Here is a 27,826-nt window from a genome sequence, read left to right on the forward strand (position 1 = left end):
AGTACTATACAGGGTTGCAGATTGTATTCCCTCGATTCACTTCCTTCCCTCTCCCTCTGTGCTGCAGAAGCCATTGTCTATGGCATTCACATAAATGCCATAATGTCATTATGAGAAAGAAAAACAAACAGAAGTATTTTAGCATTTACAGCCTTGGTTTTGGACTTTTTCAACTTTTCAAAAGTGTGTGGGTATCTATTTTTCTCATCATGAACACACTTATCTTGCCAGAAAGGGGGGAAAAGAGCATCTGAAAATGCATTACATGTCGTGAAAGTAAATAACAAAAGATATTAAAGAGATAATAGTACAATGGGTATCTCTGCCAAAGCATATTTACTAAATATCTATAAAACACTGTTAGTTCATGATAATAAATCTGTATTTAGGATGGTATAGCCAGGCAGGCCAGGGGGTCATTTAGTGAAGTGCAGTCCATTGTGTAACACTGTAAGCCTGTAAAAACCTTACAACTTACAAATGAAAAAACTCACTGGCTGGCTGATAGAGCTCCAGGCACGACTCCAACACCATCATTAAGTTTGTAGATGACACACGAGTGGTAGGCCAGATCACCGACAATGACGAGACAGCCTATAGGGAGGTCAGAGACCTTGCTGTGTGGTGCCAGGACAACAACCTCTCCCTCAACATGATCAAGACAAAGGAGATGATTGTGGAATACAGGGGGGGAAAAAAGGACCGGGCATTCTCATCGACGGGGCTGCAGTGGAGCAGGTTGAGAGCTTCAAGTTCATTGGTGTCCACATCACCAACAAACTAACATGGTCCAAGCACACCAATACAGTCGTGAAGAGGGCATGACAAAACCTATTCCCCCTCAGGAGACTGAAAAGATTTGGCATGGGTACCCAGATCCTCAAAAGGTTCTACAGATACACCATCGAGAGCATCCTCCTGACTGGTTGAATCACTGCCTGGTATGGCAACTGCTCGGCCTCCGACCGCAAGGCACTACAGAGGGTAGTACGTATGGACGAGTACATCACTGGGGCAAAGCTTCCTGTCATCCAGGACCACTATACCAGGCGGTGTCAGAGGAAGGCCCTAAAAATTGTTAAAGACTCCAGCCACCCTAGTCATAGGATGTTCTCTCTGCTACCGCATGGCAAGAGGTACCGGAGCGCCAAGTCTAGGTCCAAGAGGCTTCTAAACAGCTTCTACCCCCAAGCCATAAGACTCCTGAACACCCAATCAAATGGCTACTCAGAATATTTGTATTGCCCCCCCCCCCGCCCTTCTTTTACACCGCTGCTACTCTCTGTTGTTATTTTCTCTGCATAGTCACTTTAATAACTCTACCCACATGTACATATTACCTCAACTAACCGGTGCCCCTGCACATTGACTCTGTACCGGTACCCCCCCTGTATATAGCCCAGCTATTGTTATTTTACTGCTGCTCTTTAATTACTTGTTACTTTTTTTCTTTGTTATTCTTATCCATATTTTTTATAACTGTATTGTTGGTTATGTGCTCGTAAGTCAGCATTTCACTGTACGGTCTACACCTGTTGTATTCGACGCTTGTGGCTAACACAACTTGATTTGATTTGAGATCTGTCAGAGCAGCCCCATTTCTTAAATTATACACCACAATAATAGCTGAACATTATTTGACGTACAAATTTGATGATTCTATGTTCATAAGTGACTGACTGACTTAAGCTGTTAATTGGAGGCTGTGTTGTTCAGAGAGAGTCTGCTTCCACTGTGAAGAGACTCGATTGGCAGATACAAGAATAGAGTCGTCGATGAGGAATAAACAGATGCTGAAAGAAGGGATTTATGGGCTCGTGCCTTCAGCCTTTCATTGAATTACTCAGCTGGAGTACATGTGTACTTCTGACATGAATAGACCAGGCATGCTTTGGTAATGCCAGAACCACAACACTGGAAGTAAATGGACACTTATTCCTTCGTGGTATTGTATCTTCAAAGCAGTGTTTCCCTTAGTAGTAGCTAATTTATCAAATTCCATCCGTTACCTTCAAAGAGTTCTAATAGCATAGACAAACAAGGTAATCAAACAAGGTAATCACAACCTGTTATGGTTTTGTAAAGTACCTGTGTATTCTATTTTGACATAATCCTGATACTGACTTGGCATGTCATTGACAGCTCCCTCTACTGTAAATTCACATTAAGTTGACAGTCGCTCTGCTCACTGCCAGTAATATCTACTGTGAGAAGAACAGAGTAAGGGTGTGGGAGAAAAGAGTAGTCACGAAGCAAGCAGTTCACTGCCAGTAATGTCTACTGTGAGAAGAACAGAGTAAGGGTGTGGCAGAAAAGAGTATTCACAAAGCAAGCAGTTCACTGCCAGTAATGTCTACTGTGAGAAGAACAGAGTAAGGGTGTGGGAGAAAAGAGTAGTCACGAAGCAAGCAGTTCACTGCCTGTAATGTCTACTGTGAGAAGAACAGAGTAAGGGTGTGGGAGAAAAGAGTAGTCACGAAGCAAGCAGTTCACTGCCTGTAATGTCTACTGTGAGAAGAACAGAGTAAGGGTGTGGGAGAAAAGAGTAGTCACGAAGCAAGCAGTTCACTGCCTGTAATGTCTACTGTGAGAAGAACAGAGTAAGGGTATGGGAGAAAAGAGTAGTCACGAAGCAAGCAGTTCACTGCCTGTAATGTCTACTGTGAGAAGAACAGAGTAAGGTTGTGGGAGAAAAGAGTAGTCACGAAGCAAGCAGTTCACTGCCAGTAATGTCTACTGTGAGAAGAACAGAGTAAGGGTATGGGAGAAAAGAGTAGTCACGAAGCAAGCAGTTCACTGCCAGTAATGTCTACTGTGAGAAGAACAGAGTAAGGGTATGGGAGAAAAGAGTAGTCACGAAGCAAGCAGTTCACTGCCAGTAATGTCTACTGTGAGAAGAACAGAGTAAGGGTATGGGAGAAAAGAGTAGTCACGAAGCAAGCAGTTCACTGCCAGTAATGTCTACTGTGAGAAGAACAGAGTAAGGGTATGGGAGAAAAGAGTAGTCACGAAGCAAGCAGTTCACTGCCTGTAATGTCTACTGTGAGAAGAACAGAGTAAGGGTATGGGAGAAAAGAGTAGTCACGAAGCAAGCAGTTCACTGCCTGTAATGTCTACTGTGAGAAGAACAGAGTAAGGTTGTGGGAGAAAAGAGTAGTCACGAAGCAAGCAGTTCACTGCCAGTAATGTCTACTGTGAGAAGAACAGAGTAAGGGTGTGGGAGAAAAGAGTAGTCACGAAGCAAGCAGTTCACTGCCAGTAATGTCTACTGTGAGAAGAACAGAGTAAGGGTGTGGGAGAAAAGAGTATTCACAAAGCAAGCAGTTCACTGCCAGTAATGTCTACTGTGAGAAGAACAGAGTAAGGGTGTGGGAGAAAAGAGTAGTCACGAAGCAAGCAGTTCACTGCCTGTAATGTCTACTGTGAGAAGAACAGAGTAAGGGTGTGGGAGAAAAGAGTAGTCACGAAGCAAGCAGTTCACTGCCTGTAATGTCTACTGTGAGAAGAACAGAGTAAGGGTGTGGGAGAAAAGAGTAGTCACGAAGCAAGCAGTTCACTGCCTGTAATGTCTACTGTGAGAAGAACAGAGTAAGGGTGTGGGAGAAAAGAGTAGTCACGAAGCAAGCAGTTCACTGCCTGTAATGTCTACTGTGAGAAGAACAGAGTAAGGTTGTGGGAGAAAAGAGTAGTCACGAAGCAAGCAGTTCACTGCCAGTAATGTCTACTGTGAGAAGAACAGAGTAAGGGTGTGGGAGAAAAGAGTAGTCACGAAGCAAGCAGTTCACTGCCAGTAATGTCTACTGTGAGAAGAACAGAGTAAGGGTGTGGGAGAAAAGAGTAGTCACGAAGCAAGCAGTTCACTGCCAGTAATGTCTACTGTGGGAAGAACAGAGTAAGGGTGTGGGAGAAAAGAGTAGTCACGAAGCAAGCAGTTCACTGCCAGTAATGTCTACTGTGAGAAGAACAGAGTAAGGGTGTGGGAGAAAAGAGTAGTCACGAAGCAAGCAGTTCACTGCCAGTAATGTCTACTGTGAGAAGAACAGAGTAAGGGTGTGGGAGAAAAGAGTAGTCACGAAGCAAGCAGTTCACTGCCAGTAATGTCTACTGTGAGAAGAACAGAGTACGGGTGTGCGAGAAAAGAGTAGTCACGAAGCAAGCAGTTCACTTCCAGAAAATGTTGGCATAGAACAGCTAATAAAAATAAATCAAAACGGCTCGTTGTTGTTTGCGGCTCCAGTTCCCTGTGGATTTTTTAAAACATCCTAGAATATATGCGTTTAAGAAGGGAGAGGCTGCGATCAATTTCAATTTGTGCTTGGCTGTATGACAAACCCTAGTCCATAAAATAATAATGATACAGTAATACCTAATAATATTTCTGGAGGATACATCAAAACTCCATAAGTTGGAATAGTGGAGTGTGTACAAGTAGGCTAAATAAAGGAAACACCAACATAAAGTGTCTTAATAGGGCCATCGGGCCACTACGAGCCAGAACAGCTTCAATGCACCTTGGCACAGATTCTACAAGTGTCTGGAACTCTATGGGAGGGATGCGACACCATTGTTCCATAACAAATTCCATCATTTGATGATGGTGTTCTCATGTGCCAATTTCATGGTCATTAAACCATTCAGTGACAACTCGTGTCCTGTGGATGGGGGCAATGTTTCCTCAAATTCTGGGGGGCACTGAGCAAATTTGAGATCTTGTGAGCGGAATCTTGAATGCTGTGAGAATTTTGTGCAACTTCCGAGGCGTGTTTACAATGAAGACTGAGGCTGTACCCATACAGTTTTAGACAGTAACCAATAGGCTATTGTAGCTATTTGAGCATAATGTAGGCTTGCCAACCAACCCAATGGAGCAAATCCCATTACATTTTCACATGGAAATATCTTTTGATTTCTATGATATAGCCTTCAGTTGTCTATATATGTAGTGTTCAATGCAGGCTTAGATTGCATGAGACGTTTAATTATTATTACCATACAGAGATTTGGACAATGGGGTCTACCCCCTCTGCCTATTGGCTTATTTGCATATTCAAACCTGTCTCAAAATACAACCCTGCTCCTTTACCGCCCTATGGGACTACCAATCACAGCCGGTTGTGATACAGCCTGCATTACTCGAGTTCTTCCATTGTTTTGGCCATTACCTGTATATTTGACTGCTTTGTGCCTTCTCTCCCTTGAAGCTGTGTGCGAATACCCATACTTTATACTACATACTATTAGTTCATTTTAGTATACTGTAAACGAATGGTATCCGTTCAGTTGAGCGTACTAGCACTTCACTTGTCTACTGGAAGTTGAGTGTGTTCGTAAATTCATTCTGGAATGCCAGAATGTGCACTGTGCGTTCGTAAATTAAGAGCGTTGTCATAATATTATTGTCAGTTCGTAAATTCAGAGTGTTTCGCCCTCAGAGCACACACTGGACACTCTGGCCGGAGTAGTTGGGTTGATCCGAGCATTCTGACCTCCACAAAGGCAGTCAAGCACCCAAGCGAACTGGCTAACTTGCTAGCTACTTGCAGACAAATGAAATGACACCTCACTCTGACCATTTTAATCTCTAGCAGAGCTTGTTAGGGTGTTTTTATGTGTGCTTGAGGCAACAATTTAATTACGCCCTTTTGCCAACATTTACTGACACTCAATGAGAGTTTTATATATAACTGCTCTGGCACACTCAGGCGAGAGTGCTCTGAAATCAGAGCAGATAGCCAGGATTAACAATGTCCATTGAGAATGCACAACGACTATACAGCTTAGCTAAAATAAGAATCACATGTATAATCAAGTCAAACATTGGGTAATTATTTAGATAGCATATAGTTAATATACTGACAAATTCAATGTATTAGTAGCCAACTAACATACCTGTGGTACATACTGCTGTAATGATATGCGGTTTGTAAAATGCTGACTACACCGCTCACATCGCATGCGCGAGCGGTGCAAAAAATAAATGTAGAAATCTGTATTATTCAATTATTGCGCCAACGAGCGTCTGCGTTGCCATCGGCTAAAATAGAAGTCAGTTCTATTTCTGACACAGATCGCACTGCAAGTCCTGCCTCTCCCATCTCCTCATTGGTTTATAGAAGCAGGTACCTACGTGCCATCTCATTGGTTATACCCACGTGGGTGACTGAAAAACGAACGAGGTCAGTGGTGGTAATGCACCTCATTTATGAGATGCCAATCACAATATAAAGTCAAGAGAAGAAAAAGCCTAGGAGGAGAGATGACTAGAAACCAGTCGGTTGACCGTTTTGTGTGGATTAATTGTCGGAATCTCAGGACAAATTAGCTAGCAAGTGCAAGCTAGGTAGCTAAATTGCCATAAAGGTTGACTGCTTTTCGACCGGTCCCCAAATTCATTTAATTGGTTCAGAGTTTGTTTTGATATTTTAACCTGCATGTCGTGATGGCGTTTGGTGTGGGGGGACAAAATACATTTATGCACGACGGCGCGGAGCCGGTTTGGGTTCCGTGTAAGGATAGTGTAGCTAACAAATTGTCAGCCAACATAACATATAATGTAACTTATTTGAAAGCCATTACTTTATTACATTGCGCAACATTAACATTTGTTAGAATTAGTTAAAGCAATGAATTTGTACCCGCTCTCGTCAGACTTCGGCTGCACATTCTGCCATTTTCTTCAAATCTGAAAATTTGGCGAAGCCACACCCATTTTCTTAAAATGCCATTATGGGCCTTAAAAGCACAGAGTGTCCACTGCTTGTATACCTTGTATTTTGGTGAATTTAATACGACATCCAGGATCTTTAGGCATACTAACTATTTGTACTATGACCAATAAGCATACTCAATTTAAGTCACAATAGTACAGCTACTGCAGTTACAGCTTGTTACATGGCAAAACTATCAGGTATGAAGGGAAGACCCAGATGCAGACCACGTCGAATAAACAATTGTTTAATGTTCCAAACAGGGGCAGGCAATGGACAGGTCAAGGCAGGCATGGGTCAGAGCCAGAGGTGGGGCAACAGTACCGGATGGCAGGCAGGCTCAGGGTAAGGTCGAGATTGGTAATCCAGAGGGGGCAGAGTTACCAGTCGAGAGTCAGGGTCAAAACTGGGAGGGCGAGAAAAGAGACTGGAAAAAGCAGGCGCTGAGACACAACCCGCTCGGTTGACTTGAACATACAAAACAAACTGTCGCAGACAGAGAGAAAACACAGGTATAAATACACAGGGTGACACCTGGAGGGGGGTGGAGTGACACCTGGAGGGGGGTGGAGACAATCACAAAAGACAGGCGAAACAGATCAGGGTGTGACAAAAGCAAAGCCAAAAGAGCAGGCAAGCCTTCTTTCACGGTTTCACTGGGGGCACTTCCTTTCCCGGCTGTCTCACTAGTGTGGCCTGGGTAGTGTTTAGTATGAAGGAAAGTTTTTGAAACGGAGTCAAATGGGGAGGTGCTACTTGCATCTGTTCAATTAGAACACAAAGCTCTGGAAAATATCATGCTGGGATTTCTTTCCAAGACAATTTAAGCATATCAGTGAATCAAGTGCTGCAGTTTGAGTATATATAAGAGCAACTTATAAACAAATAGACCCACATGAATGTTTAATGTACCCAATAGATCTGTAAGATTCTAGTACTGGAGACAGAAATAGTCGCAGCAGAGAACCCACTGGGCACAGACTTCAATTCAACGTCTATTCCCACAGTGGTTCAAAGTCATTTCATTGTAATGTGTTGTGTTGTGTAGTGGCTTTGCTGGCATGCATCTGCATTTTATTTTTTATTTTTTTGGCCCCCAAGATTTACATACTAAATTCGCCCCTGTGTGAGCTCTGGGTCATGTGTGGGTCATGTGACTTATCACTCTTCATATGACTGCCTATTCCGCCCCCTTGTTTGCTGTCCCTACTCATGTTGACAAGCGACAACTTTCAATTCCAGTGGTGAAATATGTGCTCGGAGAGGAGTGACAGGATTGAACAGTGAAGGTTTATGAAATCACACCGATCTCAACATCCACAGCGATCAATCAGCCAAACCAAGCAGTGGCACTGCCATTTTGTTGTTTTTTGAAGGAGTGGGCCTATAAACTTAGCCTTATATGGTAATGTAGGATGTCTACCCAGTTATAGATGGTCTACTTCAGTGCTGCAGTCCCATTACATGTTTTATCTTTGATATCTGATCTTAAGAGGGGGCCACAAGGACAGCACAATGCATTACAGCAGGGCACTAGTGTATTCTGGTTTAGATTTCATAATGACCAACACCATATACAGTAACAGAGGCTTAAAACCTGAGCAGTCTGGAAGAGGCCTGTAAATCACTTCAACATATCAAACTCAAGTGTATATTTGCCAGAGCGCAACCTTTTTAAACCAAATGTTAGTTTAAGAAGGTGATAGTTCTGGGAGTGTTTTTGACTCCCCTACAGAAAGCAACATTGAAGATATACTTAGTGTGCAGTCTGTCTATACATTGTCTCTCAAAATAACAATAACTGAATATAAATCCAATGTTTGAGAGTATTGCCAATGTCTAAACCAGTGTGATGACTTGTATTTTTTACTTGGCACATGGCAATTTTAACGGCAACAGTTATTTTTATGTGCACTACGTCAGCGCGCACCGCCTCAATTTGATGGACATTTCTCTAATGGGAAAATGTTTTTATGCAGAAAATCTGTTGCCAATGGAATGGAAACGTGGCTACTGACTCCAAAATCTGACTTGTATCAATGTTAAGCAAATGCATCCAACACATCATTTTGAAAGTTGTTGAAATGAAAACAAAGATTCACTAGAAGTTGACTGATCTTCCATCGAGTCAACTGGAGGAGATTACACCTTCCTAATATTGTGTTGCACCCCATTTTGCCATCAGAACAGCCTAAATTCATCGGGGCATGGACTCTACAAGGCGTCGAAAGCGTTCCACAGTGATGCTGGACAATGTTGACTCCAATGTTTCCCACAGTTCAGTTGGCTGGATGTCCTTTGGGTGGTGGACCACTCTTGATAGAAACAGGAAAGTGTTGAGCGTGAAAAACTCAGCAGCGTTGCAGTTCTTGACACACTTAAGCTGGTGTATCTTGCACCTAGTAGCATACCCCGGTCAAAGGCACTTAAATATTTTGTTTTACCCTTAAACCTCAATGGCACACAAAGACAATCCTTCTTGAACCGGTCTTCTCCCCTTCATCTACACTGATTGAAGTGGATTTAACAGGTTACACCAACAGGGGATCATGGCTTTCGCCTGGATTCACCTGGTCCTTCTATGTCATGGAAAGAGCAGGTGTTCCTAATGTTTGTAAACTCAGTGTATACGGTGCATTCGGAAAATATTCAGACCCCTTGACTTTTTTCACATTGTTACGTTACAGCCTTATTCTGAAATAGATTATTTTTTTCCCACTCATCAATCTACACATAATACCCCAAAATGAAAAAGCAAAGACATTTTTAGAGGTTTTTGCAAAATGTACAGTGTACATACCAAAAAATAACTGAAAAATCACATTTACATAAGTATTCAGACCATTTACTCAGTAATTTGTTGAAGCACCTTTGGGAGTGATTACAGCCTCGAGTCTTCTTGGGTATGATGCTACAAGCTTGGCAAACCTGTATTAGGGAAGTTTCTCCCATCTTTCTCTGCAGAAGAGATGTTCGATTGGGTTCAAGTCTGGGCTCTGGCTGGGCCACTCAAGGACATTCAGAGACTTGTCCCGAAGCCATTCCTGCATTGTCTTGGCATTGTGCTTAGGGTCATTGTCCTGTTGGAATTTGACCATTCACCCAAGTCTGAGGTCCTGAGTGCTCTGGAGCAGGTTATCATCAAGGATCTCTCTGTACTTTGCTCCATTCATCTTTCCTTTGATCCTGACTAGTCTCCCATTCCCTGCAACTGAAAAACATCCCCACAGCATGATGCTGCCACCACCATGCTTTGCCGTACGGATGGTGCCAGGTGTCCTCCAGACGTGATGCTTGGCATTCAGGCCAAAGAGTTCAATCTTGGTTTCATCACACTAAAGAATCTTGTTTCTCATGGTCTGAGAGTCCTTAAGGTCCCTTTTCGCCAACTTCAAATGGGCTGTCAAGTGTTTTTACCGAGGAGCGGCGTCCATCTGGCCACTCTACCATAAAGGCCTGATTGGTGGAGTGCTGCAGCGATGGGAGAACCTTCCAGAAGGACAACCATCTCCACAGAGGAACTCTGGAGCTCTGTCAGAGTGAACATCGGGTTCTTAGTCACCTCCCTGACCAAGGCCCTTCTCCCCCGATTGCTCAGTTTGGCCGGATGGGCAGCTCTAGGAAGAGTCTTGGTGGTTCCAAACTTCTTCCATTTAAGAATGATTGAGGCCACTGTGTTTTTGGGAACCTTTAATGCTGCAGACATTTTTTTGGTACCCTTCCCCAGATCTGTGCCTTGACATAGTCCTGTCTCAGAGCTCTACAGACAATTCCTTCGACCCCATGTCTTGGTATTTGCTCTGACATGCACTGTCAACTGTGGGACCTTTATATAGACAGGTGTGTGCCTTTCCAAATCATGTGCAATCAATTGAATTTACCTCAGGTGGACTCCAATCAAGTTGTAGAAACATCTCAAGGATGATCAATGGAAACAGGATGCACCTGAGCTCAATTTCAAGTCTCACAGTAAAGGGTCTGAATACTTATGTAAATGTGATATTTCAGTTTTTTATGTTTAATACATTTGCTAACATTTCTAAAAACCTGTTTTCACTTTGTCATTATGGGGTATTGTGTGTAGATTGATGAGCTTTTTTATTTATTTAATCCATTTTAGAACAAGGCTGTAATGTAACAAAATGTGGTAAAAGTCCAGGGGTCTGAATATTTTCTCGAATGCACCGTATACCTCACAAGCGACCCATTATAAGACTATACAATTAGCCTATTAAAATGTTATCTGGCTCGATAAAGATAATTCAAGCTAGCATTAGGCAATGAGTTGACATTGACCACCCAACATATTAGGCAATGAGTTGACGTTGACTACCCGACCAGCTTATCCGACACCCTAGACCCACTGCAATTTGCATACCTCCCCAATAGATCCACAGATGATGCAATCGCCATCGCACTGCACACTGCCTATCCCTTCTGGACAAGAGGAATGCCTATGTAAGAATGACATAGACTACAGCTCATCCTTCAACACCATTGTACCCTCCAAGCTCATCGATAAGCTTGGGGCCCTGGGTCTGATCCCTGCCCTGTGCAACTGGGTCCTGGACTTCCTGACCTACCACTGCCAGGTGGTGAAGGTAGGCAGCAACATCTCCACTGCGCTGATCCTCAACACAGGGGCCCTACAAGGGTGTGTGCTCAGCCCCATCCTGTACTCTCTGTTTACCCATGACTGTGTGGCCAGGCACGTCTCCAACTCAATCATCAAGTTTGCAGACGACACAGGTGGAAGTGAGGGCCCTCTCCCTCAGCATCAACAAAATGAAGGAGCTGATCGTGGACTCAGGAGACAGCAGAGGGAGAACGCCCCCTGTCCGCATCGACGGGGCCACAAGTGGAGAAGTTCAAAAGCTTCAAGTTCCTTGGCGTACACATCACTGATCATCTGAAATGGTCCACCCACACAGAGAGTGTCATGAAGAAGTTGCAACAGCCCCTCTTCAACCTCAGCAGGCTGAAGAAATTCAGCTTGGCCCCTAAGACCCTCAAACTTTTAGAGATGCACCATTGAGAGCATCCTGTCGGGCTGTATCACTGCCTGCTACAGCAACAGCACACTGCCTGCCCTCTGGGACATCTACAGCACCCAATGTCACAGGAAGGCCAAAAAGATCATCAAGGTCCTGAGCCACGGCCTGTTCACCCCGCTACCATCCAGAAGGTGAGGTCAGTACAGGTGCATCATAGCTGAGACCAAGAGACTGAAAAACAGCTTACATCTCAAGGCTATCAGAATGTTAAATAGTCACCACTAGCCGGCCTCTGCCCAGTACCCTGCCATGAACTTTAGTCACTGTCACTAGCCAACTTCCACCTGGTTACTCAACCCCACACCTTAGAGGCTGCTGCCTATGTACATAGACATGGAACACTGGTCTTTTAAAAAAATGTTTACATACTGTTTTACCCACTTCATATGTATATATACTGTATTCTAGTCATGGCCTATCCTATTTAACTATTGCTGTAGATACTGTATACCATTCTATCCAACGTATTCTTCAGATATACTATTGTCCATAATGTCTATGCATCCCATCATATATATATATATATATATATATATATATATATATATATATACACACACACACACTACCGTTCAAAGGTTTGGGGTCACTTAGAAATGTCGTTGTTTTTGAAAGAAAAGCACATTTTTTGTCCATTAAAATAACATAAAATTTATTAGAAATACAGTGTCGACATTGTTAATGTTGTAAATGACTATTGTAGCTGGAAATGGCTGACTTTTTATGGAATATCTACATAGGAGTACAGAGGCCCATTATCAGCAACCATCACTCCCGTGTTCCAATGGCACGTTGTGTTAGCTAATCCAAGTTTATAATTTTAAAAGGCTAATTGATCATTAGAAAACCCTTTTTCAATTGTGTTAGCACAGCTGAAAACTGTTGTCTGATTAAAGAAGCAATAAAACTGGCCTTCTTTAGACTAGTTGAGTATCTGGAGCGTCAGCATTTGTGGGTTCAATTACAGGCTCAAAATGTCCAGAAACAAATAACTTTCTTCTGAAACTTGTCAGTCTATTCTTGTACAACGCTGGTTACTACTCCCTTCACAGGACAGCGCAAACTGTCTCTAACCAGAATAGAAAGAGGAGTGGGAGGCCCCGGCGCACAACTGAGCAAGAGGACAAGTACATTAGAGTGTCTAGTTTGAGAAACAGACGCATCACAAGTCCTCAACTGGCAGCTTCAGTTGAGGACAAAACACCAGTCTCAACATCAACAGTGAAGAGGCGACTCCAGGATGCTGGCCTTCTAGGAAGAGTTGCAAAGAAAAGGCCATGTCTCAAAATTAACATGGGGAAAAGAACACAGACACTGGACAGAGGAGGATTGGAAAAAAATTGTTATGGACAGACAAATCTAAGTTTGACAAAGAAGAACATTTGTGAGATGCAGAAAAAAATGAAAAGATGCTGGAGGATTGTTTGATGCCATCTGTCAAGCATAGCGGAGGCAATGTGATGGTCTGGGGGTGCTTTGGTGGTGGTAAAGTGGGAGATTTGTACATACCCTGTGGATGGCACTTAATTGGAGCCAATTTCGTCCTAAAACAGGACAATGACCCAAAGCACAGCTCCAAACTATGCAATAATTATTTAGGGAAGAAGCAGTCAGCTGGTATTCTGTCTATAATAGAGTGGCCTGCACAGTCACCGGATCTCAACCCTATTGAGCTGTTGTGGGAGCAGCTTGACCATATGGTACGTAAGAAGTGCCCATCAAGCCAATCCAATTTTTGGGAGGTACTTCAGGAAGCATGGGGTGAAATCTCTTCAGATCACTTCAACAAATTAACAACTAGAATGCCAAAGGTCTGCAAGGCTGTAATTACTGCAAATGGAGGATTCTTTGACGAAAGCAAAGTTTGAAGGACACAATTATTATTATTTGATTTTGACGATGGAAGAATTGGTCTGAGTGGAATACTTAAAAGCAGATATTTAATGACATTGTAAAATGAATTAAATCACATACCAGGCATGCAGGTTATGTTACAAGGCATTAACAAGCATTGCCAGTCATTAGCAAATAGACCATAAGGTTAACTTATAAGAAATATCATGAATAAAGAGATGCCTAGAAGCAGAGGAAATGAGAATTGATCACACCACCTTCCTCCAATGACGGGATACACGATAATAGATTGAACAAAGGGATTTAATTCCATTTATAATATCTGAAGGTGTAACTTTTTCCAACCACCATTGACCAATAGCAAGTTTAAAGTCACCTGATCACCCAAGCCCAATCTTCACACAGGATGTCACAGCATCTAAAGCAGCGTTTCCCAAACTCAAGGGGTACACGTTTTAGTTTTTTTGCCCTAGCACTACACTGCTGATTCAAATAATCAACGCTTGATGATGAGTTGATTATTTGAATCAGCTATGTTTATGTGCAAAAGCCCAATGCTGCTGGAAATAATCCGGGAACCCCTGCGGTTAGGGTGAACCCCTTCTCTTTTAGAAAGCGCTGGGTGCTCCACAGAGCAAATCAAATTTGTCACAAAAGGAAACAATCTTGTTATTGCAAAGGTCCTTGAGGTACTCGTTTAGGGCATCATGGGGGTTGAAACGTTCCAAACCCCTTCGATGCCCAGAGATAATTATTATGGTAATCCTCCCTCAGTTCCAAGTATCGCCTAAAGTGAATGTCGTTAAACCCAACGTGAGTGACGATGGTGCCAATATTACCGTAATTGGCCAGAACTGTTGGCAGAAGGGAGTTGATGTCTCAGACACGGGCATCTGGGTGACATTGAACCTTAGCCAGTCCACAGACTGTAGGCAGGTCAAAATCTCTCACTAGGCAGGTCAAAATCTCTCACCATCGAGCTGCCTACAGTGAAATTGGTCATGATGGAAACCAATGGGGAGGAAGGGGGGAATGGGACTGACTAAGGCAGGTAGGGAGGGGGCTTTGAGCCAGGCTAGCCCACACCAGTACCACTGGATGGCTTCAGGAGGCGCGGTAGGCTGGTGGTATGGACGGACGGGGGTTTACAGCCCTACGCCTGGGTAGTGACCAGTCTCCCAGGGGCAGCGGAGTTGAGCTCACCATCTGTGCAGTGGATCACTTTTTCACTTTAAAATGTATGCCAAGCAAATACCATTGATTGCAAAGTTTAACAAATCATACACCTACATTATATGCAGAAGTTAACTTTTAACAATTGCCACTGACATTTTTACTCAAATATATTTACTTGAGGAACAGGGCAGATGCAATTTATCATCTTTTTAAAAAATGTATTATGTCTTTTTACATTTTTTATGTGACCACATTTTCCAAAAACTCTGTTAAATCTCTACTTAAAATTCAAAGATGTCTGCAGAAAGAATGGGGTGTCAGCTATGACATGACACCTTGAGTTACTGTGCTGTACTCTACTGTGCTGTACTCTACTGTGCTGTACTGTACTGTGCTGTACTCTACTGTGCTGTACTCTACTGTACTGTGCTGTACTGTACTGTGCTGTACTCTACTGTACTGTACTGTACTGTACTGTGCTGTATTGTACTGTGCTGTACTGTACATGTCTGTTCTCTACTGTACTGTGCTGTACTCTACTGTGGTGTACTCTACTGTACTGTGCTGTACTCTACTGTGCTGTACTGTACTGTGCTGTACTGTACATGTCTGTTCTCTACTGTACTGTGCTGTACTCTACTGTGCTGTACTGTACATGTCTGTTCTCTACTGTACTGTGCTGTACTGTACTGTGCTGTACTGTACTGTGCTGTACTGTACATGTCTGTTCTCTACTGTACTGTGCTGTACTGTACATGTCTGTTCTCTACTGTACTGTGCTGTACTCTACTGTGGTGTACTGTACTGTACTGTGCTGTACTGTACATGTCTGTTCTCTACTGTACTGTGCTGTACTGTACATGTCTGTTCTCTACTGTACTGTGCTGTACTCTACTGTGGTGTACTGTACTGTGCTGTACTGTACATGTCTGTTCTCTACTGTACTGTGCTGTACTGTACTGTACTGTGCTGTACTGTACTGTGCTGTACTCTACTGTGGTGTACTCTACTGTACTGTGCTGTACTCTACTGTGCTGTACTGTACTGTGCTGTACTGTACTTGTCTGTTCTCTACTGTACTGTGCTGTACTCTACTGTGGTGTACTCTACTGTACTGTGCTGTACTCTACTGTGGTGTACTGTACTGTGCTGTACATGTCTGTTCTCTACTGTACTGTGCTGTACTGTACTGTGCTGTACTGTACTGTGCTGTACTCTACTGTGGTGTACTCTACTGTACTGTGCTGTACTCTACTGTGCTGTACTGTACTGTGCTGTACTGTACTTGTCTGTTCTCTACTGTACTGTGCTGTACTCTACTGTGGTGTACTCTACTGTACTGTGCTGTACTCTACTGTGCTGTACTGTACTGTGCTGTACTGTACATGTCTGTTCTCTACTGTACTGTGCTGTACTCTACTGTGGTGTACTCTACTGTACTGTGCTGTACTCTACTGTGCTGTACTGTACTGTGCTGTACTGTACATGTCTGTTCTCTACTGTACTGTGCTGTACTCTACTGTGCTGTACTGTACATGTCTGTTCTCTACTGTACTGTGCTGTACTGTACTGTGCTGTACTGTACTGTGCTGTACTGTACATGTCTGTTCTCTACTGTACTGTGCTGTACTGTACATGTCTGTTCTCTACTGTACTGTGCTGTACTCTACTGTGGTGTACTGTACTGTACTGTGCTGTACTGTACATGTCTGTTCTCTACTGTACTGTGCTGTACTGTACATGTCTGTTCTCTACTGTACTGTGCTGTACTCTACTGTGGTGTACTGTACTGTGCTGTACTGTACATGTCTGTTCTCTACTGTACTGTGCTGTACTGTACTGTACTGTGCTGTACTGTACTGTGCTGTACTCTACTGTGGTGTACTCTACTGTACTGTGCTGTACTCTACTGTGCTGTACTGTACTGTGCTGTACTGTACTTGTCTGTTCTCTACTGTACTGTGCTGTACTCTACTGTGGTGTACTCTACTGTACTGTGCTGTACTCTACTGTGGTGTACTGTACTGTGCTGTACATGTCTGTTCTCTACTGTACTGTGCTGTACTGTACTGTGCTGTACTCTACTGTGGTGTACTCTACTGTACTGTGCTGTACTCTACTGTGCTGTACTGTACTGTGCTGTACTGTACTTGTCTGTTCTCTACTGTACTGTGCTGTACTCTACTGTGGTGTACTCTACTGTACTGTGCTGTACTCTACTGTGCTGTACTGTACTGTGCTGTACTGTACATGTCTGTTCTCTACTGTACTGTGCTGTACTCTACTGTGGTGTACTCTACTGTACTGTGCTGTACTCTACTGTGCTGTACTGTACTGTGCTGTACTGTACATGTCTGTTCTCTACTGTACTGTGCTGTACTCTACTGTGGTGTACTCTACTGTACTGTGCTGTACTCTACTGTGCTGTACTGTACTTGTCTGTTCTCTACTGTACTGTGCTGTACTCTACTGTGGTGTACTCTACTGTACTGTGCTGTACTCTACTGTGCTGTACTGTACTGTGCTGTACTGTACATGTCTGTTCTCTACTGTACTGTGCTGTACTCTACTGTGGTGTACTCTACTGTACTGTGCTGTACTCTACTGTGCTGTACTGTACTGTGCTGTACTCTACTGTACTCTACTGTGCTGTACTCTACTGTACTCTACTGTTCTCTACTGTACTGTGCTGTACTCTACTGTGCTGTACTGTACTGTACTGTGCTGTACTCTACTGTACTGTTCTCTACTGTGCTGTACTCTACTGTACTCTACTGTGCTGTACTGTACTGTTCTCTACTCTACTGTGCTGTACTCTACTGTGCTGTACTCTACTGTGCTGTACTCTACTGTGCTCTACTGTGCTGTACTGTACTGTTCTCTACTGTACTGTGCTGTACTCTACTGTGCTGTACTCTACTGTGCTGTACTCTACTGTGCTGTACTCTACTGTACTGTGCTGTACTGTACTGTTCTCTACTGTACTGTGCTGTACTCTACTGTGGTGTACTCTACTGTACTGTGCTGTACTCTACTGTGCTGTACTGTACTGTGCTGTACTGTACATGTCTGTTCTCTATTGTACTGTGCTGTACTCTACTGTGCTGTACTGTACATGTCTGTTCTCTACTGTGCTGTACTCTACTGTGCTGTACTGTACTGTGCTGTACTGTACATGTCTGTTCTCTACTGTGCTGTACTGTACTGTGCTGTACTGTGCTGTACTGTGCTGTACTGTACTGTGCTGTACTCTACTGTACTGTGCTGTACTCTACTGTGCTGTACTATACTGTGCTGTACTGTACATGTCTGTTCTCTACTGTACTGTGCTGTACTCTACTGTGGTGTACTCTACTGTACTGTGCTGTACTCTACTGTGCTGTACTGTACTGTGCTGTACTCTACTGTACTCTACTGTGCTGTACTCTACTGTACTCTACTGTTCTCTACTGTACTGTGCTGTACTGTACATGTCTGTTCTCTACTGTACTGTGCTGTACTCTACTGTGGTGTACTCTACTGTACTGTGCTGTACTCTACTGTGCTGTACTGTACTGTGCTGTACTCTACTGTACTCTACTGTGCTGTACTCTACTGTACTCTACTGTTCTGTGCTGTACTCTACTGTGCTGTACTGTACTGTACTGTGCTGTACTCTACTGTACTGTACTCTACTGTGCTGTACTGTACTGTTCTCTACTCTACTGTGCTGTACTCTACTGTGCTGTACTCTACTGTACTCTACTGTGCTGTACTGTACTGTTCTCTACTGTACTGTGCTGTACTCTACTGTGCTGTACTCTACTGTGCTGTACTCTACTGTACTCTACTGTGCTGTACTCTACTGTGCTGTACTCTACTGTGCTGTACTGTGCTGTACTGTGCTGTACTCTACTGTGGTGTACTCTACTGTACTGTGCTGTACTGTACTGTGCTGTACTGTACTTGTCTGTGCTCTACTGTACTTGTCTGTTCTCTACTGTACTGTGCTGTACTGTACTGTGCTGTACTGTACTGTGCTGTACTCTACTGTGCTGTACTCTACTGTGCTGTACTCTACTGTACTCTACTGTGCTGTACTCTACTGTACTCTACTGTGCTGTACTGTACTGTACTGTACTGTACTGTGCTGTACTCTACTGTGCTGTACTGTACTGTGCTGTACTCTACTGTACTGTTCTCTACTGTGCTGTACTCTACTGTACTCTACTGTGCTGTACTGTACTGTTCTCTACTCTACTTTGCTGTACTCTACTGTGCTGTACTCTACTGTACTCTACTGTGCTGTACTGTACTGTTCTCTACTGTACTGTGCTGTACTCTACTGTGCTGTACTCTACTGTGCTGTACTGTGCTCTACTGTGGTGTACTCTACTGTGGTGTACTCTACTGTACTGTGCTGTACTGTACTGTGCTGTACTCTACTGTGCTGTACTCTACTGTGCTGTACTCTACTGTGCTGTACTGTGCTGTTCTCTACTGTACTGTGCTGTTCATTTGAATCACTTCATAATTCATAAACAAAACTGTGATCAGTAAAAACACTTCAACTAATTGTTAGGTATACCTTTACTTATTACTTCTGTGAACTTTCATAATCCTCCTACAAGAGGGAGAGAAATTAGAAAGTATCTTAAAGATACTGTATGTGGGTTTTTGGTAACAGAATGCCAAGACACTACGCAAAATGTCTTAAACTTACAGAAGGTAAATCATTTCTGCAAAACTAAAAATAAATGTTGATATTAATTGACAGGGGCCCTTTACGTCAACATGATTGTGTTTTGATGCATTTCTAATACCGTTTAAGACTTTTTCTAGTAGTTGTTTTTTTAAGAACCCCTTTCCATTTGTGTGACCAGAAATGAAAGCTTTTGCTTGTTCCCAATTCTTACGAAGGAGAATGATTTCAAAACACATTTATTGTCTTCAAAAATATAGACTCTTATCCTTCATTTGACACCAAATTTGATATGCTCCTAAAGAAACGTGGGTCCTTTTACATGGAAATGTCCATATAAGAATAGGGTTCCATTTGGGAAGTGACCACACACTGACCCACCGGCAGGGTAACTCATATATGTCGGGGTAACCAGCCCTCATACATGTCAGGGAGCCTGACGCCACTGCTACTTTTACTGGAGCTGCAGGCCTGTTTGGGTTGGCCTGGCTCCAGCAAGGGTTTAAATACCAGGCTAGGATGGATGGAGTGATGGAAGGGGAGAGGCTACTCTACATGTGAAGAGTTGAAGACTCTCAACTTTGCTTTGGCGGTCAGGTGTGGAACTCGCTCTGATTCGCAGTTACAACTGGTCGTTTCTCTCCAACAGTACTGACACATCATGCAAAACCCAATGCTATGGAAACAGAGCTATGTTAATCAGCTGTTCTCAATCACATACAGTACAGACAGACGTCTTTACACATTGTCCACCTTTCCGTCTCCGAGAAACCTCCAAAAAAAATGGAGTTCATATACACCTGTAATTGAGTCCCATAATAATCTCTTTGTTTATGCGTGGGACTGGGAACATCATCTAATAGACTTCCCATGTTATGTCCAGTCCTTCGTACCACTTGAATCAAATCCACAAATCACTTCCACATGACGGGGGCTGGGGACACATTGAAATGTACACATCTGGAGCGCGTTCAGTTTGCGGGCATGGGTCTCTCTCTCTCTCTCTCTCTCTCTCTCTCTCTCTCTCTCTCTCTCTCTCTCTCTCTCTCTCTCTCTCTCTCTCTCTCTCTCTCTCTCTCTCTCTCTCTCTCTCTCTCTCTCTCTCTCTCTCTCTCTCTCTCTCTCTCTCTCTCTCTCTCTCTCTCTCTCTCTCTCTCTCTCTCTCTCTCTCTCTCTCTCTCTCTCTCTCTCTCTCCCTAGACTCTCCCTAGACTCTCTATCCCTCTCCGTCACTCTCTCACTTCTTTCTGTGGCCTGCTGCAAAGTCATGAAAAAGAAAACTGGACCAGAGTTTGAGCTGGACTCTCTCTCTCGCTGAATCTCTCCCTCTCGCGCTCTCTTTCTTTTAACTGTATCGACTACATCTTCCTCTCTATTTCCCTCTCCGACTCTCTCTCTCGCTCTCTCTCTGACCTTCATGGGCTCGCTCTGGCTGCTCTCATGTCACTGGCTATCTGTCAAACATTCACAGCCATGACACTGACCATGCAGCATTCACGGATATCGAAATGTAATTGATATAAATACACCTCGCGATGCTGTCAGAAGTAGAAAAACAGAGGTGAGGGCTAGTGGGTCTGGGCCGGTGTGATGTAGTTGATGTTTGTATGACATCGTCGTTTGTGTATGTGTGTGTTGAAATCTTCTATCAAATCAAATAAAAAGTGACAGGGACAACTGGGTGCATGTCAGTTTGTTGCTGAGTAAGAGCAAATGACGACAACAAAAGATCTGAGACAAAACTTTGGTAAAGCTTCTGGTTTTGAGTCGGTGTGTTGACCTGTTAGGTGTGTGTGTATACAGAAGTGTCATGAATCGTGTGCTATCGGAGCTTGAGTCACACAAAAAAATGCAAACAAAAAAAACTTCTGCCCCGTCTCAACCCGCTTACAGTTTACCTGCTCCTCATCGATATGTATTGTTCGAGAATTATTTAGTTACCTTCCGTCAGCATCACACTGGGAAAACATTCAACAACCATAATACAGCCAGTAATACAAGCCACTGCAACAAAGGAATCGAAAAAATACTCCTGGAGTTCATCGGGTCCATCTGTGAACCAATAGCATGTTAGGTTTCTGAGCAATTTTAAGAATGAGTTATTGGATATATTATGTGTTTATTGTGTTTTCATGTCAAAGAAGATGAAAAGGAAGAGTTCTGCATTCCCAGACAATGGTGCATATTCCTGGCATAGCTTGCTGAGTCATAATCAAATCCTGAATGATGTTACCTGGGCTTAGTGCGATTGATGGGCAATGCTCTGTTTCAAACGTCTCAAAAGAAAGATAGATACCAGCACACTGGAAGGCTCCCACATTTTTATTGAGTGCAACATTTTGACCCGAAGGCCTTCGTCTGATTTCAAAGTCTCCTCATATTACAAAGAGACGTAATAGACGCGCGTGGCCCTCGACCTTCGCCTCTCCCGAGTCGGTGCGGGAGTTGCAGCAATGGGACAAGACTGTAACTACCAATTGGGTATCACGAAGTTGGGGAGAATTTAAAAAAATTAAATCACAGTTCTGTACGCTACAAAAGCCAACCAGTGAAAATTACGTTTCTCGATTACGTTTCTAGATTACGTTTCTAGGTCACAATCATAGCTATAGTCCAGCTTCTTAGTCGTTGAAGGCAGTCTGTATGTCCCACTACAAGATGCATAATTAGATCAACACGTAGCACTTCCTTATGTCTGTCTTCATACATTCCTTTTTGATATATGCCCCATGTGCTATTTAGATACTGTCTGGACATGTAACGACTCAACTAGATAAAATAATCGCTTGTCCACAGCATGACTACAGGCATGTCTACAACTTTATCAATCAGCAACATCAAAGAGAGGCACAGTAAAACATGATGTGCCTTTTCCCTATTTAAATGCTTAGTTTGCCTTAGCGGTGGCAGAGTAGCCTAGTGGTTAGAGCGTTGGATTAGTAACCGGAAGGTTGCAAGTTCAAACCCCCGAGCTGACAAGGTACAAATCTGTCGTTCTGTCCTTGAACAGGCAGTTAACAGGCAGTTAACCCACTGTTCCTAGGCTGTCAAGAATTTGTTCTTAACCGACTTGCCTCGTTAAAAAAGGGTCAAAAAATAAATAAATGAAAGGACTAAACCCACGAATCACATCAGGAAATATCCAGGGGAAGAAGTAGAGGCTGTTCAGCTACACTGTGAGTGGGGTTGTCTCTCCTACACGGTGAACTACAACCTTGCCTTCAAATAGAACTCCTTAGAACGTTCAGACAAGAGGAGTTCCCTTCACTATCACAGAATCCGAGAGCAGAGCCCCCTTAGTTAAACGATAAAGAATAACAATTCAAATTGAACTCGTTTTCGACCATTGAAACCCTTATTAATAAAGAAGAGGATAGAGACTAATAGATACTAGATAAACTTGGCAAAGAGGCGTGTGCAATCGATCAAGAAAGCGCAGCTGCTTACAAGTGTTGTCCCACGTGACCAAATATGGTACTGTCCTTAATCCAGGACACAAACTCCAAAAAGGTTATGAGATGCAGTGTAGTGTAGTGATGACCTTCAGGGAATCGGGGATGTGTGGTGACTCAGTTTGAGCAGGTTTGTGTACAGTTACAGTAGTTGATTTAAAAAATCTGGTGATACAGCCAACTTTAAAGGTCCATGTGCCCTGGAGTGGGAACGCTTCCACGCAGGGAACTGCATAAGAAGGTGAGGTGCGACACTCTCCATTATACAAACAATTCAATTGGCATTAGGATTAAACATAGTTTGTTGTTTTGGTCTAAACAGACCCTCATCAGACAATGCTCTGTAGGGAACTCGCCATTTTTGTTGAGATCTCTTGAAGTAATCAGTGATCTCTCCACCTGGCTTTTCTACTTTCACAACTGTCACTCACTCACTCAAAACTGACAAAGTTTCCTCTCAACAAAATAAGTCTACCCTTAAAGACCAGCTGCAGCTGAGCTTGAGTTTGTATATCAGTCATTAGCCTGTGTTGCCTGTGACGATGATGTTGGGTTGCCATTGATTGACCTTTACAACTGGGACACACTCAAACACACACTCACACACTCACAGGGACTGGGACATTTGCTAGAACGGAACAGAAAACTGAGCTCTCCCTCCCACTCCTAATGAGTCTTGTGACATTGGTGTCCAGATAGCAGGCTGAGGCTCCATTCAAATACTTGCGTTGGAGTTTCCCTTGGCGTCACCATCAAGTCTAAACTAATAAAAATAGCTGAAGCTATGTGTGTACTCCCTGTTCCAACCACATCCCATCAACTGAGAAGGCGTCGGTACTGTTCCTCCTTTTAAGGAAGCACACAGACACAGGAGGCGATGTTAGTTGATGGTAGTTGTGTCGTAGTAGCTAGCGTAGCTGGGAATGAACAGGAACAGAATACAGAAACCATGGTTTACCCTAGCAAATACCTGCTTGCTGCTGCTATCCAGAGACACGGTTGTGTCCCAAATGGCACACTATTCCCCTAAGCCTCTGGTCAAAACGAATGCACTATGTAGGGAATAGGGTGACATTTGGGACACAGACCCAGCTAGCCAGAGACAAGATGGGATCCAGGAACAACTTTTGTTTCCGTGATGATCAAAGAATCAGTTTTCCATAATGCTAATAGCCATTGTGTGTCTACAAGCTGCAGGAGAGGAAAGAAGGTAGAGTAAATAAAAGAAAGTCGGCCTAATTAGGTCATAAGTAATGGATGACATATCTGACTGTGCAAATGAAACATCTACAGTATCTACCACGTCCTTTTCTGCTCCAAAGGGACCTTAGGGGCTCCTGAATCTATTTCTGTATCCCTATCCATCACATAATCTGTTCTGAGTCTTACTGTGATGTCACCCATGGGGGAAGCGAGAAATCACAGAATTCAGGGCTTCTTTTCATGCCAGCACATTCAGTTGATTCTAGTATCCTAGTGATTTAGTCATGTCTGCTAATAGACATTTGTCTGGGACATGGTGGCCTTTCTATGTCTCTAAAATAGCAAAACTAGAAGGGACAGTTATTCTATTTATATGTGGTATAAGTGCACTGATGGTAAAAAAATATGTCTGATGAATGACACCATTTTCCAGCTAGGCCCATGTACCAGCTAATTCTAGGGCTACAATACCTCCTTTTCCAACTGGCCTGGACCCTTTATTGTCAACACGGAACCCTGCCGATCCATCACGACTGGACTGCGGACGTGATCGCCCGATGTGGTCACAACAGGCTATTCTGTAACGATGTCGCCGAAGAACCATCTACTGGCCCCGGCCCGCTAGCTTTTCTGAACGCTGTGTCTACTGCTCGCCTAGCGTCGTAGTGACGACCGAACGGCACCCTGACTCACCTATTGCTGCCCTTTGACCCTATGATCACTCGGCTACACAGCTAATGCCCCCTGGACTGTTTCAATAACACATCATTTTGTTTACCTGTCAGCCCCAGCTTTGAACTCGGGTCATGTATGTACCTAACTGACCCACTCTGCCCATTCATCACCATTTGTCCGTTGTTGTCTTAGCTCTCCTGTTCAACACCGGTGATTGCTTTATGCCTCTCTCTAATGTCAATATGCTTTGTATACTGCTGTCTTGACAAGTTATTTTGTTTTATTTCACTGTAGAGCCCTCAGTCCCGCTCAAAATGCCTCTTTTGTCCCACCCCACACACCTGGAGAGATCTCACCTGGCTTAACTGGTGCCTCCAGAGACAAAACCTCTCTCATCACCACTGAACGCCTAGGTTTACCTCCACTGTACATCCTACCATACTGTCTGTACATTATGCCCTGAATCTATTCTACCACGCCCAGAAGTCTGCCCCTTTTATTCTCTGTTGCCAACGCACTAGACGACCAGTTCTTATAGCCTTTAGCCGTCCCCTTATCCTACTCCTCCTCTGTTCCTCTGGTGTTTTAGAGGTTAACCCAGGCCCTGCAGCCCCAAGTACCACTCCTATTCCCCAGACACTATCATTTGTTGACTTCTGGTTTCCTGCATGTTAGTATCAGAAGCCTTCTCCCTGAGTTTGTTTTATTCACTGCTTTAGCATACTCCACCAACCCTGATGTCCTAGCCGTGTCTAAATCCTGGCTTAAGAAGGCCACAAAAAATCTGAAATTCCCATCCCTAACAACAACGATTTCCGCCAAGATTGAACTACCAAAGGGGACGGAGTTGCAATCTACTGCAGAGATATTCTGCAGAGTTCTGTCATGCTATCCAGGTCTGTGCCCAAACAGTTCGAGCTTCTACTTTTAAAAATCCACATTTCCAGAAATAAGTCTGGAATAAGTAACAGATATAATATGCAACAGAAATAAGTCTGTTGCCACTTGTTATAGACCCCGCTCAGCCCACAGCTGTGCCCTGGAAACCATATGTGAATTAATTGCCCCTCATTTAACTTCAGAGTTTGTACTGTTAGGTGACCTAAACTGGGATATGCTTAACACCCCGGCCGTCCTACAATCTAAGATAGATGCCCTCAATCTCACACAAATTATCATGGAACGTACCAGGTACAACCCTAAATCCGTAAACATGGGCACCCTCATGGATATCGTCCTGACCAACCTGCCCTCTAAATACACCTCTGCTGTCTTCAACCAGGATCTCAGCAATCACTGCCTCATTGCCTGCGTCCGCAATGGGTCAGCAGTCAAACGACCACCCCTCATCACTGTCAAACGCTCCCTAAAACTTTTCAGCGAGCAGGTCTTTCTAATCGACCTGGCCCGGGAATCCTGGAAGGATATTGACCTCATTCTGTCAGTAGAGAATGCCTGGTTATTCTTAAAAAGTGCTTTCCTCACCAACGTAAATAAGCATGCCCCATTTAAAAAATGTGGAACTAAGAACAGTCCAGTCACTCCAGACTTGACTGCCCTTGACCAGCACAAAAACATCCTGTGGCGTACTGCATCAGCAGTAGCCCGTAAATAGCACCCGTGATATGCTACTTTTCAGGGAAGTTAGGAACCAATATACACAGGCAGTTAGGAAAGAAAAGGCTAGCTTTAAAAAATATACATTTGTATACTGTAGCACAAACTCCAAAAAGTTCTGGGACACTGTAAAGTCCATGGAGAATAAGAGCACCTCCTCCCAGCTGCCCACTGCACTGAGGCTAGGAAACAATGTCACCACCGATAAATCTACGATATTCGAGAATTTCAAGAAGCATTTCTCTGGCCATGCTTTCCACCTGGCTACCATTACCCCGGTCAACAGATCTGCACCCCCACACAGCAACATGCCCAAGTCTCCCCATTTCTCCTTCACCCAAATCCAGATAGCTGATGTTCTGAAAGAGCTGCAAAATCTGGACCCCTACAAATCAGCTGGGCTAGACAGTCTGGACCCTCTCTTTTCTAAAATTATCCGCCGCAATTGTTGCAACCCCTATTACTAGCCTGTTCAACCTCTCTTTTGTATCGTCTGAAATCCCTAAATATTGGAAAGCTCCCTAATCTTACTACATTTGCACACACTGTGTATATAGATTTATCTATTGTGTTATTGACTGTGCGTTTGTTTATCCGATGTGTAACTCTGTTGTTTGTGTCCCACTGCTTTGCTTTATCTCGGCCAGGTCGCAGTTGTAAATGAGAACTTGTTCTCAACTGGCCTACCTGGTCACTCACTCTAATCTCCCTAAGATTAGACTACCCCCCATGTAATTTGCCCCTGTGGATAACCATTTCCTTTCCCATTCAATGTCACATCTATGCCATTGCTTAACTTTCTATTCTACTGACAGCCCACCACTGTTCTCTGACAGGTTCATGCACCAGACATGATCAGACATCACATTACTGTTTATAGATGTTGTCATGATATAGTCGTCAATCGCTGACATTGAGGCTAAAAATGAGTTCCAGACAATCTGAAACCACTACATTTTCATTCATGCTTTAAATAGTAAAGGGTCACCAATGTTTTTTATTTAACAAGGCAAGTCAGTTAAGAGAAAATTCTTATTTACAATGACGGCCTACCCCGGCCAAACCCTAACCCAGATGTCACTGGGCCAATTGTGCACCGCCCTATGGGACTCACAGCTGGTTGTGGTACAGCCTGGAATCGAACCAGCATCTGTAATGATGCCTCTAGCACTGAGATGCGGTGCCTTAGGCCGCTGCGCCACTGAGGAGCCCGATGTATTTAGCATAGTCTACTAGAGGTCGACCGATTAATCGGAATGGCCGATTAATTAGGGCCGATTTCAAGTTTTCATAACAATCGGAAATCGGTATTTTTGGACACCGATTTGGCCAATAGGACGATGGGCTATTTGTAATGGTTGGAATGGAATGATTGGAACGGAGTCAAACATGTGGTTTCCATATGTT

General features: G+C 43.6%; 1 protein-coding gene across 3 annotated transcripts in view; it reads right to left on the reverse strand.

Annotated features, from left to right (window-relative positions):
- The window catches only part of LOC124004433 (non-muscle caldesmon-like), a 62,730-nt gene that overhangs the window by 26,587 nt on the left and 8,317 nt on the right, over nucleotides 1-27,826 (reverse strand). The window lies entirely within an intron of this gene.

The sequence above is a fragment of the Oncorhynchus gorbuscha genome, linkage group LG02 (assembly GCF_021184085.1).
Source record: "Oncorhynchus gorbuscha isolate QuinsamMale2020 ecotype Even-year linkage group LG02, OgorEven_v1.0, whole genome shotgun sequence".
NCBI lineage: Eukaryota > Metazoa > Chordata > Actinopteri > Salmoniformes > Salmonidae > Oncorhynchus > Oncorhynchus gorbuscha.